The sequence below is a fragment of the Pongo abelii genome, chromosome 8 (assembly GCF_028885655.2).
Source record: "Pongo abelii isolate AG06213 chromosome 8, NHGRI_mPonAbe1-v2.0_pri, whole genome shotgun sequence".
In the NCBI taxonomy this organism is placed as follows: domain Eukaryota; kingdom Metazoa; phylum Chordata; class Mammalia; order Primates; family Hominidae; genus Pongo; species Pongo abelii.
The window spans coordinates 4,483,645-4,509,269 of NC_071993.2; the positions used below are offsets into that span (position 1 = coordinate 4,483,645).

Consider the following 25,625-nt stretch of genomic DNA (forward strand, 5'->3'; position numbering starts at 1 on the left):
AAATTAAATTGCTGGTTTTATTTGTATTTCACTGATATTTCTGCCAGTGTCCATTTTCTGCTCCCGGTCTGGTCCCAGAGCCCACATTATATTTAGATAATATGTCTTTTCAGTCTCCTCCAATTCCATCAGTGTCTCTGCTGTGGCCTGAACACTTAGGAAGAGCACAGCCAGAGCTGTTGTCAAGCAGCCCCCAGTTAGAGACTGTGTGGTGCGTTCGGCTGTTCAGAACCCCAGCAAGGTCAAGAGCTCTCTGGGCACACCAATCAGGGCTCAGGACATCAAGGTATCCCGTGATGCTTGGTGTCAACCTTGATTCCTGGTTAAGGTGGGTCTGGCTGGCCTCGTTACTATACAGGTACTATTTCCTCTTAGTAGGCCACAAAATTGTATAGGAGACATTTTAAGGTCCTTTGAATACTCTGTTGCTCCTTATACTTTCACCTGCTCGCTTTCTCATTTTAACATTTATTTGGTCCTGCCCACAGCAAGTATTTCTGTGTTGTTTCAATGGCAATTTTCTATTTCTCTTATCCTTTATTTACGGAAATTCATTTGTTAGAGAGGTTTGTCTCTTATCCTCTTTTATTGTTTATTTTTATTTATGTATTTATTTAGTGACAGAGTCTTACTCTATCACCCAGGCTGGAATAGAGAGTTGCAATCACAGCTCACTGCATGCAGCCTTGACCTCCTGGGCTCAAGTGATGGTCCCATGTCAGCATCCCGAGTATCTGGGACCACAGGCACGTGCCACCTTGCTCGGCTAATTTTCATATTTTTTGTAGAGATGGGGCCTCACTGTGTTGCCCAGGCTGGTCTCAAACTCCTGGGCTCAAGAGGTCCGCCTGCCTCGGCCTCCCAACGTGCTTACAGGCGTGAGCCACCGTGCCCAGCCTTGTTTATTTATATCAATATGCACCCACGGGTATTGATTTTCCGGCTGCTCGGATTGTTCCAGCATTGACCGTCATTGCTCTTTCAGGTGTTTCCTGCGCCTTTTTGCATGCCTCCGACTTATTCTTTCTTTTCTTTTTACTTTCTTACCCTAATTAAGCTTCACAAGATGTTCCAGGCTTATATAGTATTGTTCCTCCCCAGCTTTAGAATCTTCTCTAAGGGGCTTTGGTTTCTTGTATAGGAAAATGCTCTTTAGAAACCAGATCTGTGACCTCACATCGTGTGTTCATTGCTATGGAAATGTCGCCATTTCTGAAGTTCTCTCAGCGGACAAAACAAAAAACATATATATGTATATTAACCCATGTATACACACATATATATTCATTTCTGTGTTTATTCCTATGAATTTATATATTGGTATATATATTTTTCTTTGAATTTATGCTGGTATCTTCCATCCCAGTGCAACACGACAAAGTTTATTCTAACCATTTCCCTTTGCTTATTTGAAACTTCCTTCTCCAGCAGTGAGAGAGCTCACTCTCATTAGCTTCTATATATTTAATTTTTTTAACCTTAAAATACATCAAACACAACTTCTGAATTTATTTTATGGTTTTCATCTAAGAAATATCATACAGTCCAGCATCATTTATTAAATATTTTATCATTTTGTTTTTTGTCTAAGAAATGTCATATGGTCCAGCATCATTTATTAAAAGTAATATCTTTTCCCATTGACTTACCTTGACACTTTTGTAAGATATCAATTGAAGGTCCATATGGGTGTCTAGTTCTCAATTCTATTTTTCCCTTTGATCCATATTTTTATCTTTACACTGATACTTTCCATTGATGAGCTCTACAACTTTATTAGTCTAAAAATAAAACGGTGATAAGTCAATGTTTCTTCTTTTTTAAATAACAGCTTTATTGGACTACAATTTACGTACCATAAAATTATCTTGATTTAAATAATAATGCAATGATTTTGGTCTATTTACTGACCTGTGCCAACAATATATTATGAGAACATTTCCATCATTTCAAAAAGAAACCTCATGCCCACTGGCAGTCAATCCCTATTCTCACCCCCAGCCCCAGGTAACCACTAATCTACCTTCTTCTTTGTAGACTCTGCTATTCTGGACATTTCATATAAAGGAAACTATACAACATATCCAGGATTGCATCTGGCTTCTTCCATTTAGCATAGTGTTTCAGCGACTCATTTGCATGGTAATGTATTTCTGTACTTTGCTACTCTTTATTATTGAATGACATTCCATTGTATGGTATACCATATTTTGTATCCATTCACCATTTGATAGACATTTGCATTTTTCCCACTTTTGGGCTCTTATGAATATACCGTTCTGAACATTTGGCTACAAATGTTCGTGTGGACATGTGTATTCATATCTTTTGGGTAGATGCCTAGACTTGGAATTGCTGGATCATATGGTAACTCCATTTTTAACTATTTGAGAAACTGTTGCACTGTTTTCTAAAGCAGCTCTATCATTTTACATCTTCATCAACAAAATATGAAGACTTCAGTTTCTATATATTATTGTCAACACTTATTATTATCAGTCTTTTTGATTATAGCATTCTTGTTTTTCAATTTGCATTTCCTAATAATCAATATTGAGTCTCTTTTTTCTTTCTTTTTTAACAGCCATTCATATGAATTCTTGTTGAAATGTCTTTTTAAGTCTTTCAACTATTATTTTAAATTGAGATTTTTGTCTTATTATTATTGAGGTGTAAAAGTTCTTTTTATATTCAAGTCCTGTATCAGGTGTATTATTTGCAAATATTTTCACTGAAATTACAATTTTGTTTTTCATTTTATTAATTCTGTCTCTTGAAGCACAAAAATATTAATAATGATATAATCTACTTTATATTTTTTCTTTTATGGGCCATGCATTCATTGTCGTATTTAATAACTCTTGGACTCCAGATAAGTTGCAAAGATTTTTCTCCTATGTTTTCTTCTAAAAGTTTTAAAATTTTACCTGTCCCATTTAGGTCTATGGTGATATTTTAGTTAATTTTTGTGTAACTCTCAGGGATCTAAAGTCAATGTTTGCAGATGTCTAATATTTCAGAAACACTTTTTAAAACATTGTGCCTTATGAATTGAATTGCCTTGAAACTTTGTCAAATATCAACACTAGAACTGTCACTGAACTCCCAAGTCTTCTTCATGGATTTACATGTGTATCCTTGTGCCAGTAGCACATGGTCTTGGTCTTGATTACTGTAGGGTTAGAGTAACTTTTGAAATTAGAAAGTGTGAGTTCTCTAATTCACAGAGTACTTATACTTTCTAATTCTGCATTTCAAAAATGTTTTTCATATTCTGTGTGCTTTCCATGTCCATGTAAATTTTAGGGCTGGGCCTGGTGTGGTGGCTCATGACTGTAATCCCAGCAATTCGGAAGGCTGAGGCAGGAGGATGCTTAAGTCCAGGTGTTCGAGATCAGCCTGGGCAATATAGTGGGACTCTGTCTCTACAAAAAGCATTTTAAAAAATTAGCTGGGTGTGGTGGCATGTGCCAGTATCCCTAGCTACTCAGGAGGCTGAGGCAGGAGGATCAATTGAGCCCAGGAGGTTGAGGCAGCAGTGAGCCGTGATTACATCACTGCAGTCCAGCCCGGGTGATAGAGTGAGACCCTGTCTCAACAAAAAATGAATAAATAAATAACTTTTAGGACCAGCTTGTTAATTTTTGCAAAATAAGCCATTGAAATTTTGATAGGAATTGAATTAAATCTATAGATCAGTTTGGACAGAAGTGTTGTCTTAATGGTGTTGAGTCTTCCAATCCATAAGCATGAAATATCTCTCCATTTATACAAATCCTCTTTAACTTATCTCAACAGCATTTTATAGAATTCAATGTACAAGTCTTGCACTTTTTATTTAAACTTATTGGTTAGTATATTATTTTTGATGTCATTGCGAATGGATTTATTTTCTTAATTTCACTTTTGGAATTTTCATTGAGATACAGAAAACAAAAGCTGTCTATAGAGATGGATTTAGATATATAGATATCTCATGTATACAAACCTGCTGAACATTTTTATTAGATTTAGTAATTTTTTAGTGTAGTCACTAGGATTTTCTACAGATAAGATCATGTTATTCATATAGAGAAATAGAGTTTTACTTCTTTCATTCTAATCTAAATTCCTTGAGTTTTATTTCTTTGTCTCATAGTAATTGCTAGAACCTCTAGTAGTAGTATATTGAATAGAAGTGGCAAGAACAAATACCATTCACTGCCTTTTTCCTGATCTTAAAACATGCATTTAGTCTTTCACCATTAAGTATAATATTAGTAGTACATTTACTAGACATGATCATTATCAGTTTGGAATTCCCTTTTCTAATTTGTTGAAGATTTAAAAAAAATAATGAGTAAATTTGGAACTTTGTGAGGTGCTTTTTGTATGTTTATAGATTTGGTCATTTGCCTTTCATCTTTTACTTTATTAATGTGGTGTACTGGAATAACTTGATTTTTGTAGGTTAAAATGATCTTGCATTCTTCATGCATCTAACATGCTTATGCTGTATGATATGAGTTGGCTCTGTGTCCCCACCAAAATCTCATCTGGAATAGTAAGTCCCGTAATCCCCACTCATTGAGGAAGGAACTGGCTGGGAGGTGATTGGATCATGAGGATGGTTTCCCCCATGCTATTCTCATGATAGTGAGTGAGTTCTCATGAGACCTGATGGTTCTGTAAGGCAGTTCTCCCTGCTCTTGCTTGATCTCTCTCACCTGCCACCATGTAAGACGTGCCTCTTTCCCTTTCCCTGTGATTGTAAGTTTCCTGAGGCCTCCCAGCCATGTGGAACTGTGAGTCAATTAAACCTCTTTTCTTTTTAAATTACCCAGTCTCAGGTACGTCTTTATAGCAGTGTGAGATCAGACTAATATACTGTAAAATCCCGTTCTCACATGTTGCTAGATTCAGTTCACTAATATCTTTTGGGATTTTTTTTACTAATATCTTTTGGGAATATCTCATGAACATATCTATGTTCAGTGGAACATATCTATGGTACAGTGTAGCACTGCATTATGGAATGAGTTAGGAATTATTCTCTGTTACTGTATTTTGTGGAGGAGTTGTGAAGTCCTTAAATTCTGGTTAAAATTCATCAGTGAGACCATCTAAGTGTTGGCTTTTTTTTGTGGGAAAATTTTAAATTACTAATTCAAATTATTTACTTGTTATAGGTTTATTAGGATTTTCTATTTATTTTTGAGAGACTTTTGATAAATTGTATTTCTAAAATGTGTCTATTTAAACTAAGTTGTCTAATTTGTTGAAATAAAGTTGTTAACATTATTTCCTTATGATATTTTTAAATTTCTGAACAGTCAATAGTTATCCCCTCTCATTCATTACTGATTGTGATAATTTGAATTTTTTGAATTTTTTTCTTGGTTATTCTAGCTGAAGATTTGTCAGTTTAATTAATGTTTTGAAATAAGCATCATCTGATTTCATCAATTTTCTTATTGTTCTGTTTTCAATTTCATTGATTCTTTAACCTTTAATATTTCCTTCTTTCTTGCTCTGAGTATAATTTTCTCTTCTTTTTTTTTAATTGGATGTTTAAGTTATTAATTTGAGGTCTTCTTTTCTAATGTAATCATTTGTAAAAATGAAATTCTCTCTAAGGGAAGCCTTAGTTTCATCTCATCAATTTCATATTTTGCCTTTCCATTGGTAATCATTTAAAAATATTTTCTAGTTTTTCTTGCATTTCTTCTTTGACTTATGAGTTATTTAAAAGTGTCTTGTTCTGTCAGAAGAAGACATTTATGCAGCCAACAAACACATCAAAAAGAAACCTCAACGTCAGAGATTATTAGAGAAATGCAAATCAAAACCACAATGAGATACCAGCTCATGCCAGTCAGAATGGTGATTATTAAAAAGTCAAGAAACTATAGATGCTGAGAGGCTGTGGAGAAACAGGAATGCTTTTACACTGTTGGTGGGAATGTAAATTAGTTCAACCATTATGGAAGACAGTATTTCTCAAGGATCTAGATTCCTCAAGGATCTAGAACCAGAAATACCATTTGACTCAGCAATCCCATTACTAGGTATATACCCAAAGGAGTATAAATCATTCTACCACAAAGACAAATGCACACGTGTGTTTATTGTAGCACTATTTACAATAGCAAAGATGGAACCAACCCAAATGCTCGTCAATGATAGACTGGATAAAGAAAATGTGGTACATATACAACATGGAATACAACACAGCCATAAAAAGGAATGAGGTCATGTCCTTTGCAGGAACATGGATGAAGCTGGAAGCCATCATCCTCAGCAAACTAACACAGGAACAGAAAACCAAACACCACATGTACTCACTTATAAGTGGGAGTTGAACAATGAGAACACATGAACACAGGGAGGGGACAATGCACACCAGAGCCTGTTGGGAGGTGGGGGTCAAGGGGAGGAAACTTAGAGAATGGGTCAGTAGGTGCAGCAGACCACCATGGCGCACACCTATAAAACAAATCTGCACGTTCTACACTTGTATCCTGAAACTTAAACTAAAATAAATTAAAAAAAAAAAGAAAAAAAAGTCTTGTTAATTTCTAAATATTTGTTAATTCCTTAACTGTTTCTCTCTTATTTCTTTAATTTACAATTTAAATTTGTTATTTTTAGGAAACACACTTTGGATGCTTTCAATCATTTTTAATTTACTGAGATTTTTATATATGGCTTAGCATATGATATATTGTATATTTTATACATATATATATAATGTTGTTATAAGGTACTGTTGAATTGACTCTTCTATAATTATGTCTCCAGGTTTACTATAGTTTGCATCGTATATCTTATTTCCATCCTTTTACTTTCAACCTTTGAATCTAAAGTTTATGTCTTGTACTTGGCCTATAGTTAAGGCTTGTTTTTCTATCCAGTCTGGCAAGCTCTGCCTTTTTATTGGAGTCTTAAACCCTTTCTGATTTAATGTAAGTATTAATGACACTGGATTTATTTTCACCTTTTTGCATTTTGTGTTCTACACAAAACATGCCATGTCTTTTATGAAATGTTTTTATTTTAATATTTTACTTTGTGTTAACTGGATATTTTATAACATAACCAATATAATTCCCTTGTAGTCCTCCAAAATTATAGCACTTGTTTTATTTTCTTAGCGGTTTCTTTAGGGATTACAACATGCATTTTGATTCATCAAAATCTATTTCAGGTTAATTTAATTTATTCCCAGCAAAATATAGAAAGATTGCTTCAGTAAATCTCCATTCCTTAATCCTTTCTTTCTGCTACTTTTGTCATATTTATTATATAGTTAAATAAGTCTAATAGTGTAAAAATACAGTTTTATAGTTATTGTTTTATGCAATTCATCACACAAGTTAAGAGAATATAAATAAATATATTAATATATTTAAAAAGTATTTTATTCTATAATTCCCTGTTCTGGGAAGTCAGGGACCCCGAATGGAGTGACCTGCTGAAGCTGTGACAGAAGAACATAAATTGTAAAGATTTCATGGACATTTGTTAGTTCTCCAAATTAATACTTTTATAATTTCTTATGCCTGTCTTTACTGCAATCTCTGAACATAAATTGTGAAGATTTCGTGGACATTTATCACTTCCCTAATCAATACTCTTAGAATTTCCTATGCCTGTCCTTAATCTTTTAATCCCGTCATCTTTGTAAGTGGAGGATGTATGTTGCCTCGGGACCCTGTGATGATTGCGTTAACCACAGAAATTGTTTGTAAAGCATGTGTGTTTGAACAATATGAAATCTGGACACCTTAAGAACAGGATAGCAGTAATGTTCAGGGAACAAGGGAGATAATCTTAAAGTCTGGCTGCCTGGGAGCGGGGTGGAACATAGCCATATCTCTCTTATTACCGAAAAACGGGTAAGAGAAATATCGCTGAAATCTTTCCCTAGTAAGGAATATTGATAATTAACAGCCTGGGAAAAGAATGCATTTCCAGTGGGGGGGCTCTAAAATGGCCGCTCTGGGGGTGTCTGCCTTATGCAATTGTAGATAAGGGATGAAACGTGCCCTGGCCTCTTGCAGAGCTGCTGGCTTGATAGGATTAGGAAATTCCAGCCTGGCAAATTCGAGTCAGACCGGTTCTCTGCTCTTGAACCCTGTTAAGATGTTTATCAATGACAATGCCTGCACAGCGGGACATGGAAGTTCATTAGTGATTCTAGTTTCGCCCTGACCTTGTGATCTCGCCCTGACCTTCTGCCTTGTGATCCCTTGAAGCATGTGATCCCTGTGACACACACCCTATTCGTACACTCTCTCCCCTTTGAAAATTGCTAATAAAAACTTGCTGGTTTTACAGCTCAGGGGGCATCACGAAACCTGCCATCATGTGATGTCTCCCCCGGATACCTCACTTTAAAATTTCTCTCTTTTGTACTCTTTCCCTTTATTTCTCATACCGGCCAACACTTAGGGAAATAGAAAAGAACTTATGTTGAATTATCAGGGGCAGGTTCCCCTGATAATTACCTTTACTAGTGTTGTATTTTATTTAATAGACTCTAATTTTTAGAACAGATTTAGGTTCACAACAAAGTTTATCAGGAGATACAGAGAGTCCTATATACCCTTCTGCCCCCACATATGCACAAACTCCCTCATTCTCAATATCCCCCAACAGAGGGGTACATTTGTAATGATTGAAAACTTACATTGACCTGACACATCATTATCACCCAGAGCCCACAGTTTACATTAGGGTTCACTGTTGGTGTTGTACATTGTATAGCTTTTGATACATTTATAATGGCATGCATTGATTATTATAGTGTCCTTAAGAATAGTTTCATGGCCCTAAAATCCTTTCTCATCTGCATGTTCATTCCTCCCTACCTGTAACCCCAGGAAACCACCTATCTTCTCACTGACTCCATAATTTTGCCTTTTCTAGAATGTCATAGTGGTTGGAATTATACAATAGGAAGCCTTTCAGATTGGCTTCTTTCATTTAGTAATATGCATTTAAGTTTTCTTCATGTCTTTTCATGGTTGAAGAGCTCATCTTTTTTTTTAGCACTGAATGTTATTTCACTGTCTGGTTGTACCACAATTCGTGTATCTGTTCTCCTACTGAAGGAAACTTTGGTTTGTTGCAAGTTTTGACAATTATGAATAAAGCTGCTATACATATCTGTGTGCAAATTTCTGTGTGGACATAATTTTTCAACTTATTTGAGTAAATAACAAGAAGCACAATTGCTGGATTATATGGTAAGAGTGTGTTGAGTGGTATAAGTAAATGCTCAATTGTCTACAAAAGTGTTCTCACCAGCAATGAATCTGTTGTTCTACATCCTCACCTGGATTCAGTGTTGTCAGTGTTTTGAATTTTGCTATTTTAATAGGTGTCTTATTTTCTTTTAATTTACAATCTCCTAATGACATATGACATTAAGTATCTTTTCACATGCATGTGTGCCATCTGTGCATCTGCTCTGGCGAGATGTCAGTTCAGGTCTTTAGTCCGTTTTTAAAAATTGGGTTGTTCATTTTCTCATGGTTAAATTTTAAGTCTTCTTTGTATATTTTTAATATGTCTATCAGATATGTGTTTTGTGAATATTTTATCCTAGCCAGTGGCTTATCTTCTCATTCTCTTGACCGTGTCTTTTACAGATAATGTGTTTTTAATTTTAATGAAGTCCAGGTGATCAATTGTTTATTTCATGTATTGTGCATTGGTGTTGTATCTAAAAGTCATTGCCACACCCAAGGTCATCTAGATTTTCTTCTCTGTAACTTTCTAGGGGTTTTAATCTCTTGCATTTCACATTTAGGTCTATGATACTTTTTCAGTCAATTTTTGTGAAGGGTGTAAGTTTTGTGTCTAAATTCATTTTTTTCATGTGCATGAGCAGTCATGCCAGCACCATTTATTAAAAGACTTTTCTCTGTTGTATTGCCTTTCTTCTTTTTTTAAACATCAATTGAATATATATATATTTGTGTGGAACTCTTTCTCAGTTCCTTGTTCTGTTTCATTGATCTATGTGTCTGTTCTTTCACCAATACCACACTGTCTTGATTACTGTAACTTTAGAGTATGTCTTGACATTGGATAGTGTTAGTTATTCAGCTTTGTTCTTCTCCTTCAATATTGTGTTGGCTCTTCTGGAGTTTTGCCTTTGCATATAAACTATAGAATGAGTTTATTGTTCAATATGTACCAAATTACATTTTAGATTTTTACTGAGATTATGTTTAATCTATGAATCAAGTTAGGAAGAACTTACATTGTGACAATGTTGACTCTTCCTATTTACTACAGTCTGAATGTGTCTCCAAAAGGCATGTGTTGCAAGCCTAATCTCCAATGCAACAGTGTTACGAGGTTGGGCCTAATGAGATGTGATTAGCCCTGAAGGTTCTCCCCTCATTATTGAATTAATGCTGTTAACTCACAGGTGAGTTCCTTAGAAAAAGTAGAGTTTGGTCCTCTCTTGCTCTCTGGCCTTGTGCCATGGGATGATATAGCAAGAAGACCCTTGTCAGATGCCAAGCAGCTTGATATTAGACTTCCCAGCCTCCAGAACTGTGAGCCAATAAATTTCTGTCATTTGGAATTAGCTAGTTTCGGGTACTCTGTTATAGCAGCACAAACCAGACTAAGACAGCAACATACCCAATCTAAAAATTTTACACGTCTTTATTTCAGATTTTTTATTTCATGTAGTTTGGAGATACCCTGAGTGAGAACTGTATTGTAAAGGAAGAATAAGTACAAACCTGTACTTTGTAGGTATTTATTACATGATGACTAATGATAAAAAGATTGATTATTCTATTGGAAGTTATTTTGTAAAAATCTTGATATAATATTTGTGTAATTCTTGTTCCTTAAGAATGCCTTCTTGTGTGACACCTTTAACATATAAAGCTCAGATGAACCTTGAGATAGAGATATAGAAAATAATTTTAATACATTGAAAACTCTTCTGAGTAATAAAATACCTACGAATACAGCTATCCTTGGAGGTGAAAGGTCTCTACAATGAAAATTACAAAACACTTCTCAAAGAAATCAGAGATAACACAAACAAATGGAAAATTATTCCATGCTCAGGGATCAGAATAATCAATATCATTAAAATAGCATACCACTCAAATTAATTTACAGATTCAATGCTATTTCTATCAAACTACCAAAGACATTCTTCACAGAACTAGAAAAAACTTTTAAAATTCATATGGAACCAAAAAAGAGCTCAAATAGCTCTGGCAATCCTATGCAAAAAGAGCAAAGCTGGAGGCATCACATTTCTCAACTTTAAACTATGCTACAAGGCTACAGTAAACAAAACAGCATGGTACTGATACAAAAACAGGCACATAGACCAACGGAACAGAATAGGGAGCCCAGATACAAGGCCGCACACCTATGGTCATCTGATCTTCAACAAAACTGGCTAAAACAAGCAATATGGAAAGAACATCCTATTCAATAAATGGTTCTGGGATAACTGGCTAGCCATATGCACAAAGTTGAAACTGGACTTCTTCCTTACACCATTTATAAAAATCAATGGAAGATGAATAAAAGACTTAAATGTAAAACCCCAAACTATACAAAGTCTGGAAGACAACCTAAGCAATACCATTCTGGACATAGGAACTGGCAAAGATTTCATGACAATGACACCAAAAGCAATCGGAACAAAAGCAAAAATTGACAAATGTGATCTAATTAAACTTAAGAGCTGCACAGCTAAATAAACTATTGACAGAGTAACCAGACAACCTACAGAATGGGAGAAGATATTTGCAAACTATGCATCTAACAAGGGTCTAATATCCAGCATCTATAAAGAACTTTAACAAATTAACAACAACAATAAAAAACAAACAACCCCATAAAAAATGGGCAAAATACATGAAGAGACACTTTTCAAAAGAAGACATACATGTGGCCAAAAAGCATATACAAAAAAGTTCAATATCACTGGTCATTAAAGGAATGCAAATCAAAACCACAATGAGAAACCATCTCACACCAGTCAGAATGACTATTATTAAAAAGTAAAAATATAACAGATGCTGGTGAGGTTGTGGAGAGAAGGGAATGCTTATACACTTGTTGGCGGGAGTGTAAATTAGTTCAACTGTTGTGGAAAGCACTGTGGTGATTCCCCAAAGACCTAAAAACACAACTACCATTCCACGTGGCAATCTCATTAATGTATATATGCTCAAAGGAATATAGATCATTCTACCATAAAGACCATGAATGTGTAGTTCGTTGCAGCGCTATTCACAATAGCAAAGACATGGGATCAAATTAAATGCCCATCAATGGTAGAACGGATAAAGATAATGTGGTACACATACACCACTGATTACTATGCAGCCATAAAAAAGAATGAGATCATGTCCTTTGCAGGAACATGGATGGAGCTGGAGACAATCATTCTTAGCAAACTAACACAGGAACAGAAAACCAAATACCACATGTTCTTGCTTACAAGTGGAAGCTAAATGATGAGAACACAAACCTGCACATGTATCCCTGAATCTACAATAAAAGTTAAAAAATAAAACTAAACTAAATTAAATAACACTCTTCTGAGTATCAGAGGCATGCTGGAATATGCCACAAATAATAAAAATATATATAGTAGCTTAAATAGGTGAGTCAGATTACAAAAAGTGGGCAATGTTTAATAGCTTAAGGATATGCAAGATAAGACTTTCCATGATAAATACATACTTGCCTTCTTACCTAGTACCAAATGTTAGCTCACGGTCTTCGTTAAACAGAAAAAAAAAAAAGTCATTTGATAAAGGTGTTGGCCAGGTGTGGTAGCTCATGCCTGTAATTCTAGCACTTTGAGAGGCCAAGGCAGGCGGATCACTTGAGGTCAGGAGTTCCTGACTAGCCTAGCCAACATAGTGAAATCCCATCTCTACTAAAAAACTACAAGAATTCTCTGGGCATGGTGGTACACACCTGTAACCCCAGCTACTCAGGAGGCTGTGGCAGAGAATCACTTGAACTCTGGAGGCAGGGGTTGCAGTGAGCCGAGGTCACACCACTGCACTCCAGCCTGGGCCACAGAGCTAGATTCTGTCTTAAAAAAAAAAAAAAAAAAAAGATATTGCTTAGCTTATCAGAAATGTGTTACTCAATTTTCTAAAACTATTAGTGTTTTGAGTCATTAGAAGGAATTATTGTAGAAATTCCTTGAGACTTGTATAGCTTCTCTTTCATGTTACTATATTTAAGTAAATTTTAAAATTACTGTGAAGTTATTAAGATGTAGTTTCTTATAAATTTGCTTTTTCAAATATTTGTTGTTGTTTTTAATTAGAACATTCACAAATTTTTTGAGGATGACTTAAAACATGCCATTATTTACTAATTATTTTAATGGTAGCTTGCACTCATGATTCTGTGATAATTCCTTGTCACAAACTTGTTTTACATTTTTTACATTTAAAATCTTTTTTTATTTTTGTATTTTTTCTATGTTTTTCGGAATGAAGAGCACTTGAAGAAGAAAAAAGGAAACCTGAGTAACAGATTCTTTTGCGTTATTTCAAAGACCCATCTGGAATGAAAGGTCTTGGCAAAAGACAGCCTCTGTATGTTGACTTCTCTCTCTGTATGTTGACTTCTTCTCTCTTTGCAACTGGCTTCTGTTACTGGTCCACACGGCAGAAGTCAAGGCCACCCAGAGCTTCAAACATGGTGAGGATCCAGCCTATGATAAAGAAATTGAATCCGTCTTTTAGTCACAGTTCTAAAGTCTTGGGGATGCTCTGGGATTAGGTCCTCTAAAGAGAAGAACCCTCTGTTTCAGTTCATAAAGAACTGTCATAGGTGCTGTGAGTCACCCACGTGATCATGTGGATTTGCAGAAGGGTCAGTAGAAGGACTGGGGAACGGGAGCGGGAAAGTCCTCCAATCTGTGAATCGCAAACTTCACAACTTTAATAGTAATGGAAACATGTCTGTTTAATGAAAATCATTATTTATTATCAAATCCAATTATTAAAGTGCATTAAAAGACTGTTCTTAAAACAGAATACTTCCAATTTCACATTTCATCAAAGCCGACATGAATTTTAATGTTTATTAAGGTACATATACGGCATTGCTTCTGAAATCTGTAAGAAACTATTAGATTCAGTGACCCAGAAAACACGCACACACACACAGGCATATATACCCATACACACACCAAGACACCCTAAGAGATGCCTTCTTGTGTGTGCATAAATATATACATAAATATATGTAAATGTAACTATACATATATGTGTGTGTATATACAGTTATATATGCATAGCTATATATATGTAACTGTTTTATATATATACACACACACACATGCACACGCACACACTTTCTTATATATATGAATGTGGGATGGGGGAAAGTTCATCAGGTAGTGGCAAACAGTAACATAGCCAGGATAGGTCTGGATTTGGCAAGCAGGTCTAGAGGTCTGCATTTTCTAAAGTCTCAGCATGCATCCTCATAACACTTCCCGTAATTCATTTCAGCATTCAGCAGCAGCCCCCCATGAAGTAAGTCTGGCATTATATCTTAAAGAGCTTTGTACAAGGATGCCTTGCTCAATTGTGAGCAATCTTTTTGAAGTGCACACCATGCTTTCAACAAGAAAATACATTTGGAGTGTTTATAGAAACAGCTCTTATCCACTGTGTTAGAAAGTGGATTCTTGCTAGACCTTTGCCATAAAGCAAAATGGGCCTAATCAAATAGCACCTAAGCAGGGTGCAGCATCTGCCCTCATGTATCTCAGCCAATGGCATTTCTAAGCCGAAGAGTTAAAGGCATTTCCTGGACATAGGAGCAATCACAGATGGGTGAAATTTTCAGCATTAGCACCAGTTTATTTTGTCCTCTTGGGCTCTGAAATCCTACTGAATCTGCTACTAATCTCTTTTCTTTTTTTTACACTCAGTGAACTAGGGAGGTAGGGTGAGTAATTTGAAGATAACAAAACATGTCAGAGAAGAGAACTTTCCCTTAAAATAACACTGGCCATTTCGCTAAAGTCAATATTCTACAAGTATTATCATGTATAACTTTTAATTTTTTAACTGGAGCAGATACTTTATTGTATTAGAATTTAAATTAATTCTTACTTTAATGCAGAATTAAGAAGAAAATTGTGACATGTCAAATCATTTTCAAATTTTATTAAAAATCTATTAAATAGGCCAGGCGTGGTAGCTGATGCTTGTAATCCTAACATTTTGGGAGGCTGAGGCGGGTGGATCACCTGAGGTTTGGAGTTGGAGACCAGCCTGACCAACAGGGTGAAACCCTATCTCTACTAAAAACACAAATTTAGCTGGGCGTGGTGGTACATGCTTGTTATCCCAGCTACTTGGGAGACTGAGGCAGGAGAATCACTTGAACCCGAGTGGCAGAGGTTGCAGTGAGCTGAGATCATGCCATTGCACTCTACCCTGGGCAACAAGAGTGAGGCTCCATCTCAAAAAAAAAAAAAAAAAAGAAAAAAAAAGAAAAATACATTAAATAAGAGACAATGCAAAAAAAGTGTTGGTATATGAAATAGAGGACTGTTAGATGTGGAAATAAATTCATAAATCACAAAATCTATAGAATCACAGAATCCCCGAACTTAATCCTTCTGACCTTCTGCCATACATTTTTGAGCTCTGTCTTCCAAGCAAGCTATTCCTTCGGAAGGTTCTCTTTGGAAGGCATTTCCATTACTAAATTCCTGAGGCTCCAGCAGAACATATCTTTCATTGCATAGTTTGTGTGATTTCCATCCCAAGCTAAACACTTTTTCTTATGACGCCCAAAGTAAAGATAAATAACAGCTTGTTACTCTATCTGTAGTTAAGCTTTCTGAAGCTAAGGGGACTCTAGTTGAACTTCAATTTCTATTATTATGTTCTTGTGGGCCCTATATTCCATTCTTATACAGCCCTGATTTTATTTGTTTCAAATATTTTTGAGGCCCTCAAATGGAAACAATTATAAAAAGTGGTTGGCTACAGTTAAATTGGTCAACGTCTTCAGTACATTAGGACTTTCAAGATGTTGGAATATCTGGGTAAATTCCAGATTAATTACAAAATTGAATAACAAAATATATACAGAGAAGTATGATTCATTAAGTAAGCTACAATATTCTCTAGAACTTTTGGCCACACTCTGCAGCTTTCCATTTTCAGAGGCTGGATGGGGGTAATTATTAGGGAAGGGGAGTAATCTAGAGTGTCTTCCAAACTATGCAGTGTATGGTGATGAGCTTAGGAACACAGGTTCTCAAGTCCCGCAGCCTGACTCAAATTCCAGCTCTAAAACAATCCACTTCGAGAACATGAGCAAGTTCTAAGGCCTCAGTTTCCTTACCTCTAAAGTGGAGGTATCAATAGTACTGATCTGCCATCTTATATTGAAGATACAATGAAATAACACTGAGGGATCACAGTGTCAGACACATAATGCGTGATAAATACTTGTTCACTATTGTAATTATTCTGAAATGCCCATTTATACTCCCACACTGGCCCGTGCAAACTATTTCAAGATAGGGCGAAATCAATGCATCATCACACTGAAACTCCCAGTCACAATCAGATGCAGTTTCCTATAATATGACTTTAAATTGTCAAAGGATGCCCTAAAAAACACAAAGAGTTGGTTTCCACCACATGAATACAGGGAGCTTCTCATATTTGATGCCCAGATAAATGACTGTGTCTGGAAACAGGCAAAGAAAGACAAAAGGGAGATAAACTCCTAGACCTCTCTTTCCAGGCTCAAAGCAAAAAAAAAAAAAAAAAAAGCAAGCTCATACAGCAAGATTAATAACTTTCTGCTTTTGAAAAGAGACACAGTCCTGAAAGACAGATTCTAATAAAATAATTAAGATTACTCATCTAAAGTTTCTTAATTCCAGCAGTAACTTAAAAAGCAATCTAATCTTTTTTCCTCTATCTTCCCATAATCTTCTGCATTTTTCTTTGACCAAAAGACCTTGGATCTTCTTAGGGAGATGACCTTTTTCTAAGCCTAGGACATGATCATTAATCTCTACCTGTGTCAGATTCAACTGACTTTATCAAGGAATCTGCAAAGTAGAAAATTTTCTTACTAAGAGTGGTCGTGGAGGCCTAGGGCACGGGGTTCCTTGGGGATGGCCATATGAGTTTGTTTGTCTTTTGTCCCCTCCTTGGTGCAATGTGGGTTGACATGGGAGGGTAGACATTCTCAGGCTATGCGATCGATTTGCATTCTGTATGTGTGTGTAAGGCCATCTTGGATTCCTAGAGCTGAATGAAAGGATCACCTGTTTTCACTCTCAGAGGTGAAATGCATTTTATCTTTTGATCAAGATATTTCAGTTCACTGAAGCCGAGCCACCTGCAGAGAGAAAAACCAGATCTGCTGAGTCCTTCTTTAAACCCCGGCACATCCATGCTGGTGTCTCCCTGTTAAAATAAGCATTTCTTATCAGTCAGCATCTGTTTCCTTTTTTTCCTCCAGGCCTGTTTACCACATTTTTCATTGAGAGACTTCCCCGTGAAGTATAATTCACTTCGATTTTCCTCATTCATAAGGTTTTTTACATCTCCCAGCTGCAAAGATTTTAAGCAAATTTCTGAGGACTTATAATTGAACGTGACTCATTTGCCTAACGCAGAGCTCCAGAGCACAGGCTGAGGCAGTCAGAGCTCTTTCGAAACGTGGTAAATTTACACCATGTGCATTTTTTGGTATAAGTGTGTGATTCATTGGTGAGGAGGCTTGTCAATAAAGCCTTCTCCACCTCTACTGTGAAATGAAGTGGGTCGTTTTAATATGCAAATTTCTGGAAAAGGCTAGTTCCCTTTCCCCCAGAAGTTGCCAGCGTGAGGAAAATTATCTAGACAAAGTAAACTCATCGCTTTCGTACAACACAAAATCAAATTGCTATTGCCAGGTGTTCCCATGGCAACTGCCTTCCTAAGCAAACTTCTCTACAAAATATACAGCTGTTATTTTATCTCATTACTAAGTTCCCTTGACAAAACTACACTACAATAACCACTCACATACATGTTGTTAAAGGGGATAAAGCTCCCCTGGGCCCACATGGCTTATCTTTCAAATGATAACTTAACAATTCAACCCTCCATCTTCGGCACTATGTGATTTCTTTTCTCTTCTTTGCCTTGTGCCATATAAGGAAAAATTCACTCTCGTCCTTAATATACTGTTAGTGTGTGAGTAGAAATTTTTATATTTTTTATTGTATACCCACAAACAATTCTGTAACAATCAAATTTCCATCAAATAAGATGATAAAATTAACTTTTCTAATATTTCATATCCCCACAGTAAATACATTCTCTGTCATTGCTTATGCTAATTATTTTTAGCATAACCATGACTGGACTAGTCTTTAGATGTCAGTTATTCTGTGCTAGTTGAAGACAGAGTGGGTTCTGTCTATCTCTAGACAGGAACCAGTAAGAAAATTGAACTCATTTTATCCAATTGCCAAGAGTTGGGGAGAGACTACTTTGCCTATTCTATGCCCCACTCTAACATATTTCAGGACCAGTGCAAGCTGTAAGCCAGAAGAAAAATAGGTCAAAGCCCTAAAGGAAAGTCAGATTCTCATGAAATATTCAGCGAGGCTCCGTCCTCTCAGTAGTGAGGGGAGTGAGGATGGAAGGGGTGGCACTTTCCATGTCGTTGGTCGAGGAGGAGGGGAGAAACAATGGCAGTAATGTCCCCTGGAAGGATAAAGTCTGGCTTAGTTTCACTGTCAGATGGCTACATGTTTCCGTTGCTTTATTTTAAAAGAATATTTTTTTCAGTTCAATTTCACTGTATTTGACAAGAAAACTAGTTTTTGGTGATACTTCAGATTATGCCGTAGCTTTCAAAAAGATTCATTTTTGACAATGTTATATAGTATTATGTTTGCAAATGAGAGTCAAAAATAGCTGATTCTTACAGTTTCCTGCAGAAGTAAAATGCAAGGAAAATCCTGGCTATAATGCATCACCTCCTGTCAAGAGACAGCCACCAGTTTCAGCAGAGACAAATCAAGTAGAAATAGGCAGGAGAGGGACAGAGGAGGTGTTGTTTTCTCACAGTAGGATGTAGCTAAATTCACAGGACATCTTCATTCATAAATTAAGTGGAACCCTTTTAACTTGTTTTGCTTGAAAACCCAGCAAGAAATTTTCCCATTGATTTATTATTAGCTTTGTCATAGTCTCATAGATGGATGAAGACAACATAGCTTATATGGAAGACAAACCTACCTTCAAAATCACATTCACCTCAGTGTTTTTTTTTTTATGTTATTGTTTTTTACACACACACACACACACACACACACACACACAGCTCTTATTCCTTATAGCTTGTATCAGTTAGAAAGTTACTTGTTATGCTGCAATAACAACCACAACAACAAAAAACCCCACCACATTATGAGTGGATTAAAACAGTGAAGGTTACTTTACTTTTTCCTTCTTACATGGATTCTGCAGCCTGTCCAGATGACAAAAATTTATTTAGGATAAAATTTGAGTCTCATCTTTGACTCAGTCTTTTTTCTCTGCCCTCAGCAGAAAAATTGATGGTCTCACAGGCTTGTATCTAAACCTTTCGGGATCGCTCAACTCAGTTAATTTCTCTCTATTCCCTGCCTCTGTCACCACTTCAGGCCAGCATCGTATGTCAAATAGATTACTGCACCTTCCTGTGATGACAACACCTGCTTCTAATCTTCCTGCAGCTCTCCTGCAATCTATTCTCCAAGGACAGTCCTAGGGAATTTACTTAAGTCACCTCCCTGTTGTCCTCAGGGTAAAGTCACAAGTTCTGCTCTTATCTGAGCCCTACTCATTCTTCCAGTTTCCTTTCACCTATTTACATCCCATTACACCAGACACAAAATGACTTTCTGTTTGTCCAAAGTATTTTGCTCACTTCCCAACCTAGGCTCCCCCAAAGATTATTCTCTCTATCTGGGATATCATTTGCTGCTCATTTCTATGAATTCTAATATTTTAGGTCCCATCTTCTGTATCAGTCCTTCCATCATTTCTTCCAGAAATCCTGTACTAACACTATAACCATTAATCCTTATTATAACATTTACAAGATTGTGCTACCAGAAAGAGGTCACCATCCAGATGCCAAGAAAGGGTTCTTGGACCTCCCACAAGAAAGAATTTGGGGTGAGTCAATAGAGTAAAGTAAAAACAAGTTTACTAAGAGAGAAAAGGAATAAAGAATGGCTACTCCATAGGCAGAAGAGCGGCATGGTCTCCTCAGCTGCTTATACTTACTCTTACTTCTTGATTATGTGTTAAACAATGGGTGGATTATTCATGAGTTTTCTGGGAAAAAGGTGGGCAATTCCTGGAACAGATGGTACTTCCCTTTTTTAGACCATATACTGTAACTCCCTGATGTTGCCATGGCATTTGTAAACTGTCGTGGTGCTGGGGGAATGTCTTTTAACATGCTACTGTATTATAATTAGCATATAGTGAGCAATGAGAACGGCCAGAGCTCACTCTGGTCACCATCTTGGTTTTGGCCGGCTTCTTACTGCAATCTGTTGTATCAGCAAGGTCTTTGTGACCTGTATGTATCTTGTGCCAACCTCCTATCTCAGAATGCCTAACCTTCTGGGAATGCAGTCCAATAGGTCTCAGCCTTATTTTATCCAGTACCTATTCAAGATGGAGTCGCTCTGGTTCAAATGCCTCTGACAATTGTACTGTAGGTGTCATTCACAAAGGTCGGGAGAGAGTAGAGACTCTGTCTTGTTTGCTATCATATCCTTGTGCAGGTCACAGAGCCTTAGACTCAGTAGATGCTATGTAAGTAAGCATCTTTTAATTGATTTTAAAAGAATGGGACACTCAACCTTCATTCAGGTAAAGAAACTGTTTTACCTTTATGAAACACCTTCTGTTGGTGAATGCTATAGTCTGGATGTTATATAATTTATACGTTATAATGCTGTCAGAAGGGGAGACCCCTCATAAATGGGACTTATGCCCTTGTCAAAAAGGCCCCGGAGATCTCCTTCACCCATTCCACCATGTGAAGGCACAGTAAGAAGGTGCCATCTATGACCAGAGGGTGGGATCTCACCAGTCACCACATCTGCTGCTGCCTTGATCTTGGACTTTTCATCCTCCAGAACTGTGAGAAATAAATTTCTGTTGTATATAAACCACTCAGTCTACGGTATTTTGTTATAGCAGCTGAAATGTACTAAGACATAGAATAAATGCGCTACAACAGCCAAGTTCTAAGGGAATCTATTTTAAAAATCTGGAATTATTTACGCTTATCTGTTCATAATTCTAAAGGGCAACCACTTTCTTTTTGTAGAAATTAAGACTTTCCATACACATAAGAGTAAGTGAGTTTATGTTCTCTTTCCCTTCATAAGACAAAGGGCACCAATTCTGTAGTTTAAAAGACTACATTGACTTTCAGATTTTTAGAGAAGTGCCACTATGAACCCACAGAGCACTTAATAAGGGTTTTAAAATAATTAAATCAGTAATAACAAAGTAAAGGCTGTCACGGATACACACACACACACACAAAGAATATTTCAGAATATCTCATAAATCTATTCCTTGCCACAGTTTTATTAGTAATGTAATCTGGAATTCATTATCAATTTAATCTCTAATTTAGCCATTTATTTTTCAAATGATTGCATTATGCAATTTTCAAAAATATAAACTGATTTGGGGTTTTCTCAAGTGTTTATGTACCCTTCACTATTTTCTATAACAAATGCAATCTTTCCTTCCTTCCTTCCTTCCTTCTTTCTTTCCTTCCTGCCTTTCTTCTTTCCTTCCTTCCTTCCTTTTTTCCTTCCTTCCTTCCTTCCTTTCTTCTTCCTTCCTTTATATATTCATCTAATATTCAGTGAAAACTATGGGAAATACAGCCAAGAATAAAGCCCGATTCTTGCCTAAAATTATGATTTAGTTGAATGCATAGCCATGCATCAGCAAAATATTATGCACAGGGAAATATATTCTCTTAAAGTCAGAACATTGTGCTGGGAAAATGTTTGACGAGTGCTGGGAGACCAGAGGTCAGATTACAAACACATTTGTGGAAGATGACACTGAACCAGGGTGTGATATTAAATCAGATGTCAATACACAGAAATAGAAGATGGTGTTTGGAGGATGAGGAAATAAATAGAGTGAGTGAAAGCTACATGGCGTTCCATGTCCAACATGGCAGAACCCCAGATGCTTGATCTTATGACAGAAGTGAAAAAGGAAAACCTGGCTTCACATCACAAAGTGATAAAATCACCAAACTGATAATTCATATGCAGTGTGGATCCACTGAAGATTTTTGAGGCGTAGGATGTACTGAGATTTAAGAATGTGAACGCATCTAAAAGATGAATGTGAGGATCTGGACTGAGGTCTGAGGCTATAGGCCTCATGGAAGTCAAAGACGAAGAAGTGAGAAACAGCGGGAGTGGCTGGACCCATCAAGCAGAGCTGAAATAGAATGGGGACTGTCAGGAGAAATCACTTGGATTCTAAACCCACAGACACTTGCCGCCTACGTTTTAGTTGTTGGAACAGAGAATGAGAGGGTCAGAAGTGTAAAAACATCTGTAATTTTGGTATTTCTGGATTGCCCTTTCCGGAAGTGGTACACGTTCAGCCTGGAGGCAGAGCCACTGGCACAAAGTGAAATGCTCCACCCGGTGTTTTCTCACATACCCTCAAAGAGATGCACGCCATCCCTTTGCAAACAGTTTCCCTTTGTTTTCTTGTCCTGCAATTCAATCTCATTTATGTTCTGCTTAATAGCTGTTCTATGCATATATGCTCTTTCCCCAAGTAAATTATTTACTGCCAAGGAAAAATAAATATTCTAATTGGAAATTGTCTCTTGGAATCTTCATGCCTCAGGCTATGTTTTCACGAGTATGTCAATAAGTTCAGAATTGGAAATACTGAGCTTTGCTACATAGGCAAGGGAAACATATGGAGATATTTAGGAGAGAACAGAATGTTTGGGTCTGAAGTACATAAAATGAATGAGGTTAAGAATACAGGAAACCATTTTTTAAAATTTTATACATTACCTAATACAATAACTCAGAAATAGATCATCATTAAATGTAAAGTCTGATAATACTGTCAATAGAAGCTTTTGGTAGTAGTGATCTCCTAAAATCTTTGTGGTTCTCTAAGTCAACTTGAAACATTGATGTTTTATTGATTCCAGAAAAACTTCATGTAAAATCACTTTGTTCAATGCCACAGTGCTCAAGATATAGACATTTACAACCCCAGAAAAGTACCCTCGAGAGAAATTTGCCGAGAACCAATAATAGAGATGTTATAGAGTCAGCCAACTGTAATCTTTTTTAGACAGTAGAATCATGAACTATATTTTCTATTTCAGCACCTACAGTAAGATTTTGTTTCAGAATTGTAATAAGAAATCATTCAACTCCATAGCATATTGTGAGACAATATATATTTGGAAATCATTTCACATTCTTTTTACTTTAAAGCATGCTGAAATTCTCATTTAAGGCAATGAAAATGTGCAGTGTAATAATAAACAATAAATTTATATTAGCCATGATATTACTTGGAAAAAATGCAATGATTGTAAAAGAGTCCAGGAAAAACTATACATGCTCTGAATATCATTAGTTGAAGAGGAAATAGATGAAAGGCATTGTTACGTTGTAGGTATGCTCATCTATGTTTTAAATAAGTTTGTTTTAACATGATGAATCCAGGAAATCATGTAGAGGCAAAGTTACAGGGGAAAGAGATTCCCAAAGCAACGTAGAAAATGAGAAAGTGAGCTGGATACTTGGAATAAATTGTGACGTTAATACACAATCTGTTTTTTTTTAAACAAATGTAGTGATAAATGTAGCCTTATGGGAAATACATAGAGGGAGACTTACACACATGTCATTGTACTTTTTGAGCTTCTTTAAGAAATAATAATAAAATAATAATAATAATAATAATAATAATAATAATAAAAGAATAATCAGAAAAACCAAGCCCCGGGAATCCACTCTGTCTGTGCAAGCCCAAGGACACGCAAGCCTCCAAGTGCCTCTGAGTTTCCCAGCGGACCCTGCTCACTGCTGAGATGTCGGAAAACCGCTGCCTGGATCCCGGGGAAGTTACCCCTGCTTGTTGTGTGAGGCTGCTTTGCGCACACCCTCCTGTCATGCCTCAGGTGAATTCAGCCTCACGTCCTTGAGGGGAGAGGACCCACTTCCACAGGAGTTAGAACGACTCTGAGACAGACGTGGCTTCGTCCTTGTATTTGTCCTATGCCTATCGAAGCTGCGGCAAGTTCCTACTCTTCTTCCCTGCCCTGACCCTCCCCACCCCGCCCAAAACACTTTGAACTCAATTCTCAAGGCATATATTTTGTTTTGCTTTGTTCTTTTCTCAATTTTTATTTCAGTTCAGGGGGCACATATGCAGGTTTGTTGCATGGTAAATTGCCTGTCACTAGGGTTTTGTAGACAAATGATTTTGTCACCCAGGTAGTGAGCACAGTACCGGATAGGTAGTTTTTTGACCCTCGTCGTCCTCCCACCCTCCACCCGTAAGCAGCCCCGTTGTCTGTTGTTGCTCTCTTTGTGTCCAAGTGTGCTCAATGTTTAGCTCCCACTTAGAAGTGACAACACGCAGCATTTGCCTTTCTGTTCCTGCATTAATTGGCTTAGCCTAGATTAATGACCTCGTGCTGCATCCACGTTGCTGTGAAGGACATAATTTCATTTTTTTTATTGCTGCATATTTGTACCACATTGTCTTTATCTAGGCCACCATCGATAAGCATTTAGGTTGATTCCATGTCTTTGGTATCGTGAGTAGTGCTGCGATGAACATACAAGTGCATGTGTTGGTAGAACGATCTATTTTCTTTGGGATATAAACTCAGCAATGGGATTGCTGGGTTTTACGTTTTTTGAAAAACCTGCAAACTTCTTTCCACAATGGTTGAGTTAATTTACATTCCCAGCAGCAGTGAATAAGTGTTCCCTTTTCTCCACAACCTCAAGGCATATGTCAAAATAACATTGTTCTTATATTCAGGTTCAGTGAAAGCATTCTAGTTATAAAATACGGTAGAAGGTAAGGAATAGACCCTCACCAGCAAGTGACTCCACAAACAGGTAGGGAGAAGATCTAAAGTAGTTGTTGTCCTAATAAAAGAGTAAACAAACAAAATATACTTGACAAAACAATCTCAAAATATTAAAATTAATGTCAAAAGAAAGAGTGCTTAAACAGGCAGAAGTCTAAATGCCTGGGAGTCAACCTATAACTTTGACATCCCTCCTCCCGTACCCCCGAAGCTCCCAAGCCCTGCAGGGAGGTTCACGCACCTGAGTTCCCCCTTCTCATCTCAGCCCCATCTTCCCTTCTCAGTCCAGAACCTCGCTGTTCTACCTCTGCTTCTTCTGAACCAGCCCATCAGTCTTCTCACTTTATATCTGGTGTGTTTTTTCATTACTTTTTTTTTTTTTTTTTTTTTGAGAAGGATTCTTGTTCTGTCACCCAGGCTAGAGTGCAGTCGCACAATCTCGGCTCAGC

At 36.7% G+C, this 25,625-nt stretch overlaps 1 long non-coding RNA gene across 7 annotated transcripts in view; it reads left to right on the forward strand.

Annotated features, from left to right (window-relative positions):
• The first annotated feature begins 227 nt into the window (after positions 1-227).
• LOC129048499 (uncharacterized) overlaps positions 228-25,625 on the forward strand; it is an 80,413-nt gene continuing 55,015 nt past the window's right edge. For 5 of the 7 annotated variants that reach the window (XR_008510868.1, XR_008510867.1, XR_008510871.1 and 2 more), the window contains exons 1-2: positions 242-328; positions 2,038-2,142. This is a non-coding gene — a long non-coding RNA (uncharacterized LOC129048499). Of the gene's footprint in view, positions 359-2,037; positions 2,143-25,625 lie in introns of all 7 variants that reach the window. The other 2 variants (XR_008510869.2, XR_008510865.2) reach the window with 2 other exon arrangements.